Raw genomic sequence first — 7,183 nt, forward strand, 5'->3', positions numbered from 1 at the left:
CCTGACCTCGTGATCCGCCCGTCTCGGCCTCCCAAAGTGCTGGGATTACAGGCTTGAGCCACCGCGCCCGGCCCTTTCTATTTATCCTTCATCCTGAAAAGCAATTTTTTTTTTTTTTTTTTTTTTGGAAATGGAGTCTTGCTCTTGTCCCCCAGGCTGGAGTTCAATGGTGTGGTCTTGGCTCACTGCAACCTCTGCCTCCCAGGTTCAAGTGATTCTTCTGCCTCAGCCTCCCAAGTAGCTGGGATTACGGGTACCCGCCACCATGCCCAGCTAATTTTTGTATTTTTAGTAGAGACGGGGTTTCACCATGTTAGCCAGGGTGGTCTCAAACTCCTGACCTCGGGTGATCTGCTTGCCTCCCAAAGTGCTGGGATTACAGGTGTGAGCTACCATGCTTGGCCTGCAATCTTCTTTTTAAAAATCAAGTTATCTTTCTGTTTAAAACCTATTAATAACTTCCCACATCCTTTAGGCTGAATCCAAATCCTTCCTGTGGACTAGTGTATCCTCAGCCTTCTCTGCCGGCCTCCCCTACCTCACCCTTCCCCACCCACTCTCTCAGTCTATGCTCCAGCAGTGCCTGCTTTCTGCAATGCCTCTTGAATTTTCAACTGAAACATCAATTCCATAAGGAGGCTGGTCCTGTACTTCATTTTATGATGCAAGCCCCACATCACCTCTATCTCTAGCACCTAGAACCATTGAAGGCAAGTGGTAAGCATGTCCTGAATGAATGCTTGTGGGAACGAATGAAGGAATCACCATTTCCTAGGCCTTTCCTCTTTCCAGAAAAGTTTGCTTTCTAATGAGAATTGCATTTGACAAAGTCAGTTTTCCCTGAATGGCCTGGTCTATGAAGACTTTATAGTTAGGGTGGCTACTTGTTATCCAAGTAAAACACCTGGGAGTAAAAGTGACTGTTAAAAATAGTTACAATGATGTGGAGTTCTTTTGGTTGTTGTTGTTGTTTTGTTTTTTTGTTTTAAGATGAAGTCTAGCTTTGTTGTCCAGGCAACAGTGATCTCGGCTCACTGCAGCCTCAGCTTCCCAGGTTCAAGTGATTCTCCTGTGGCAGCCTCCTGAGTAGCTGGCATTACAGGCCTGTGCCACTACAGCCAGCTAATTTTTGTATTTTTAGTAGAAACAGGGTTTCACCATTCTGGTCAGGCTTGTCTCGAACTGCTGACCTCAAGTGATGGGCCCTCCTCAGCCTCCCAAAGTGCTGGGATTACAGGTGTGAGCCTCTTCGCCCATCCAAAATGATGCATTTTCGAATATATATTTATCGACTGACATTGATTGTGGTATATTGGTAGACCAATAGAGTAGTTCTATTTGAAGATAAAATAATTTATAAAAGTAATTTCAAAAGGAAAAAGCTTCCATTGCAAAAATTAAACATTTTTTAAAACTATTGCAAAATTAAAAATATTTCTTTAAAAGTTTAAATAATGACAATTTATACACTAAAAGCAAAACAAATTATTGATATTGATTATCCAAATATTGGAGAATAAAGATAGCAGAATTACTGTCTTGTATTATATATGTATATTATATGTAAAATATTATATAACATATAATATATATTATAAACTATACAGCAATGTATTATATTATATATCCTAATAATATAACCTAATACATTATTATAATATATTACACATCCCATATAGTTATGTAAGTATTCACATATTTAGATCAGTTTGTAAGATGCATTTGTCTCAAACACCACAACATTGGTTTTTCAAATCATTTTTTTCCAAATGAACTTATTTTTAATTCTTTCACAAAATATAAATATTTTAGCCCAAATCTTTTCACGGACAGCATTTTTTGTTGCCTCTACTCATAATAGCTCTCTTTGACAAATACTTTAATAAGACAAGGCATCAGAAAAATTGCCAGATCCTTTTGAACATTCAGCTATACTTAGATTGATGCAATGTTGTAGGTCTTCTTCATTTCATTTCATTTTAGTACTAAATATGTATTATTTTTCAGTTGAACCAAAGTGAAATCATAGAATATCAAAATTAAGTCCTGTTCATCATTTGCATTTGCATTGTTTAATTTATTCAATTCTCCCCTACTTTTATGGAGATAAACTTCAATGGTTTCCTGCTAGCAAACTTTGTTTTCGTTAATGACAACACTACAATTGGCTTAAAGTTTCGAAATCTAAAGGTTGTTGGTGTTCTGTTTATTGAATACTTTTATAAAGATTTTCAACACATTTTGAATAAAATGTAAATAAAAACTAAAGGACTCATTTCCAAAAAATGTCAAAATCAACACAGAGCTTGGTTCACAAAGGCCCAGACATTTCTAACATCCAACCAGTGATAAGTAGCAAGAAAGAGCCCCAAACGCCGTGCCAAACTTGTTATTTAATTCAACAACAACTTCATTAAGATAATTTCATGGTTTATTCTGTGTATATCTGAAAACCTTCATAGAGTCTGGCAACGGTGGCTTCTGTTTTGATTGCTAGGGTATCAGAGCTTGTTTGGACACAAGTATGAATTTTCAGTGTACCGATTCCAAATATATTTCTGCTCCACATCATTTTTTTGAGTAAGAACATTAGTTTTACCAAAATATGATGTTCTGCCAGATTTTGTTTTTATTATCACTGTAACAACTATAATTTTATCTTCAATGTGGAACTTTATAACCACATTTACAATAGCATTCACAACAATGTTCAGATGTTGAATTTGAGGAAACTTCCAGAAGCTTTACTTTGATGAATTGGACCAAAAAAAAAAAAAATCTATTATTGCAATCAACTGATTTTTCTACTTGGAGCATCTGATTACACTTTATAAAGCTGGCATCACCTAACTGCATGATGAGTTTTTCTGCTAATGACACACATCAGCAGCTATGATTTTATTGTTTGTTTGTACCCAGGAAAACTTGGAATTGAAAATGAAATTAATTTAGAAGATATAGATGATATAAATAAATACATAGCTATAAATGAAAACTCATACTTCTCAGAGTAATCCTAAAACATACTTTCTGCCACTGCCTACAATCTTCTTAAAATAACTGTCATAGTAACTTTTGAAATAGATGTGGCTGTTCCTTTATCACATTTGAGACAGCTGGTACTAATACTTCTGTGGTCCTCATAGTGCACAGCAAATGTTAACAAACATTAACATTTTGTACATATTATATGTCTATCATTAATGTTCTTACAAAACAGAAATTTAGTACTTTATTTTTATTAAATTTAATACTTTATTTTATTAAATATGTGCTTGTCTTAGCTCATTTTTGCAAATGGATTTAGGGCAAGCTTGTCTAACCCACACCCACAACTTTGAATGCAGCCCAACACAAATTTGTAAACTTTATTAAAACATTATGAGATTTTGAGAGGATTCTTTTCCTTTTTTTTTTTTTTTGCTCATCAGCTGTTGTTAGTGTTGGCGTATTTTATGTATGGCCTCAGACAATTCTTCTTCTTCCAATGTGGCCGAGAAAAGCCAAAAGACTGGACACCTCTGGTTTAGGGCAAGATAAAACGCATTTCAAAAAATTTAAGTAGCAGGGTACAGTGGCTCACGCCTGTAATCCCAACACTTTGGGAGGCTAAGGCGGATGGATCGCTTAAGGTCAGGGGTTCAAGACCAGACTGGCCAACATGGCAAAACCCTATCTGTACTAAAAATACAAAAATTAGCCAGTTGTGGTGGTGCATGCCTCTGGTTCCAGTTACTCGGGAGGTTGAGGCAGGAGAGTCGCTTGAACCTGGGAGACAGAGATTTCAGTGAGCCAAGATCATGCCTCTACACCCCAGCCTGGGTGACAGAGTGAGACTGTCTCAAAAATAAAATAAAATAAATAAAAATAAGTAAATAGCAATATATTACACCATACAATAAATGAAGCCCTCCAGGTACATTTTAGAGGAACTGTTCATAATAACAGCCCAGAGTTCACTTCAGCAGCACATATACTAAAATTGGAATGATACAGAGAAGATAAGCATGGGCCCTGCACAAGGATGATGTGCAAATTCGTGAAGCCTTCCATATTTTTACTTTAAATTTCATATGTAACCAAAAATGAGCCTGCGTAGCCAAGACAATCCTAAGCAAAAAGAACAAAGCTGGAGGCATCATGCTACCTGACTTTGAACTATACTACAAGGCGACAGTAACCAAAACAGCATGGTACTGGTACCAAAACAGATATACAGACCAATGCAACAGAACAGAGGCCTGAGAAATAACACCACACATCTACAACCATCTGATCTTTGACAAACCTGGCAAAAAGAAGCAATGGGAAAAGGATTCCCTATTTAATAAATGGTGTTAGGAAAACTGGCTAGCCATATGCAGAAATCTGAAACTGGATCCCTTCCTTACACCTTATACAAAAATTAGCTCAAGGTGGATTAAAGACTTAAACATAAGACCAAAAACTATAAAAACCCTAGAAGAAAGCCTAGGTAATACCATTCAGGACATAGGCGTAGGCAAAGCCTTCATGACTAAAACACCAAAAGCAATGGTAACAAAAGCCAAAATCGACAAATGGAATCTGATTAAACTAAAGAGCTTCTGCACAGCAAAAGAAAATATCATCAGAGTGAACAGGCAACCTACAGAATGGGAGAAAATTTTTGCAATCTATTTATCTGACAAGGGGCTAATATCCAGAATCTATGAAGAACTTAAACAAATTTACAAGAAAAAAACAACCCCATCAAAAAATGGATGAAGGATATGAACAGACACTTCTCAAAAGAAGACATTTATGTGAGCAACAAACATGAAAAAAACTCATCATCACAGGTCATTAGAGAAATGCAAATCAAAACCACAATGTGATACCATCTCAGGCCAGTTAGAATGGCGATGATTAAAAAGTCAGGAAACGGCCGGGCGCAGCAGCTCCTGCCTGTAATCCCAGCACTTTGGGAGGCCAAAGCGGGCAGATCACAAGGTCAGGAGATTGAGACCATCGTGGCTAACAAGGTGAAACCCCTTCTCTACTAAAAATACAAAAAATTAGCAGGGCGTGGTGGCAGGCGCCTGCAGTCCCAGCTACTCGGGAGGCTGAGGCAGGAGAATGGTGTGAACCCGGGAGGTGGAGCTTGCAGTGAGCTGAGATTACTCCACTGCACTCCAGCCTGGGTGACAGAGTGAGACTCTGTCTCAAATAATAAAAATAAAAATAAAATAAAAAGTCAGGAAACAACAAATGCTGGAAAGAATGTAGAGAAATAAAAACACTTTTACACAGTTGGTGGGAGTGTAAATTAGTTCAACCATTGTGGAAGACAGTGTGGTGATTCCTCAGGGATCTAGAACCAGAAATACCATTTGACTCAGCAATCCCATTACTGGGTATATATCCAAAGGACTATAAATCATTCTACTATAAAGACACATGCACATGCATGTTTATTGTGGCACTATTCACAATAGCAAAGACTTGGAACCAACCCAAATGCCCATCAATGATAGACTGGATAAAGAAAATGTGCCACATATACACCATGGAATACTACACAGCCATAAAAAAGATGAGTTCATGTCCTCTGCAGGAACATGGATGATGCTGGAAACCATCATTCTCAGCAAAATAACGCAGGAACAGAAAATCAAACATCGCATGTGGGAGTTGAACAATGCGAACACATGGACACAGGGAGGGGAACATCACACACCGGGGCCTGTCGGGATGTGAGGGATAGGGGAGGGAGAGCATTAAGAGAAATACCTAATGTCGATGACAGGTTGATGGGTGCAGCAAACCACCATGGCACGTGTATCCCTATGTAACAAACCTGCACATTCTGCACATGTACCCCAGAATTTAAAGTATAATTTAAAAAGAAAGAAAGAAAAAGAAAACCCTCCAAATGCCTTTGTCAAAGGTTCTGTGCTCCTCATACCGCAGGAGCCTGCAGAACAGCAAAGGGCAGTCTCTTCCAAAATGTTCCAATCAACCCCTAAATAGACACTCCAGGATTTTGTAACATTTTAAACAAGGCTACTCACTTATCTTTTGCCTGACTTAAGATTTCTCTGAGATATTACATTGACCAAACTGTTAATAAACATGCATACATATTAAAAAATAATAAAAATGACACCTCATATTATTAGTATTTTGTTTGTTTTGAGACAGGATCTCACTCTGTTGCCCAAGCTCAAGTGCAGTGACACAATCACGGCTCACGCAGCCTCAACTTCCCGGACTCAAGCGATCCTCCTCCCTCAGCCTACAGAGTAGCTGGGATTACAGGCATGTGCCACCACACCTGGCTAACGGGATTTTGTATTTGTAATAGAGATGAGGTCTTGCTATCTTGCTCAGGCTAGTCTCAAACTCTTGGGCTCAGGTGATCCACTCACTTCAGCCTCCCAAAGTGCTGAGATTACAGGTGTCAGTCACCATGGCTGGCCAATATCTCATTTTAAAATGAAGAATCTAAGACATGTTACATCAAACAGGCTGCTAAGGCAATGGGCACAAACTAACTCAGTCTCAGGCAAAGCAATATATGTGTCTCCGATATTCTTCCCTGGCATGAGATTTTCATCGTTTCCCATTCCTGTATAGGGATAAAATGTGGTAAAAATTTGGTAAATTGGCTGGGTACAGTGTCTCACTCCTGTAATCCCAGCGCTTTGGGAAGCCGAGGTAGGCGAATCATTTGAGGCCAGGAGTTCAAGACCAGCCTGTCCAACAAGGTGAAACCCTGTTTCTACTAAAAATACAAAAATTAGTCAGGCATGATGGCAGATGCCTGTAATCCCAGCTACTCGGGGGGCTGAGGCAGGAGAATTGCTTGAACCTAGGAGGCAGAGATTGCGGTGAGCCGAGATCATGCCACTGCACTCCAGCCTGGGTGATAGAGTGAGACTTCATCTTAAAAAAAAAAAAAAAACATAAATATCTTCTTCCTCTAAGCATTTCTCCTGAAGAAATGCTTTAGTAGTGTTTTACTAACAAAAGTAACATGTGTCTTGAAATCCACTTACAGCCCCTTGGGCATCAGCAAAGTCAGATGCCACCTCTGCAGAAGCTGCCAACCTCCCTTGCTTCTCCCTCAAAGGGGAAGTCAAGATATTCAGTTGTTGCCAGCAGGATAAACCCAGGTTTCAAACTACATTTAGTCAAAACTCATTAGTGCAAACCTGATGAC

At 38.8% G+C, this 7,183-nt stretch overlaps 1 non-coding gene across 1 annotated transcript; it reads left to right on the forward strand.

Annotated features, from left to right (window-relative positions):
* Positions 1 to 3,954: 3,954 nt before the first annotated feature.
* On the forward strand, positions 3,955 to 4,059 carry LOC111544205. The gene has a single exon (XR_002732067.1). It is a non-coding gene; the product is annotated as a U6 spliceosomal RNA (small nuclear RNA).
* Positions 4,060 to 7,183: the final 3,124 nt, after the last annotated feature.

Source organism: Piliocolobus tephrosceles, chromosome 7, assembly GCF_002776525.5.
Source record: "Piliocolobus tephrosceles isolate RC106 chromosome 7, ASM277652v3, whole genome shotgun sequence".
In the NCBI taxonomy this organism is placed as follows: Eukaryota; Metazoa; Chordata; class Mammalia; order Primates; family Cercopithecidae; genus Piliocolobus; species Piliocolobus tephrosceles.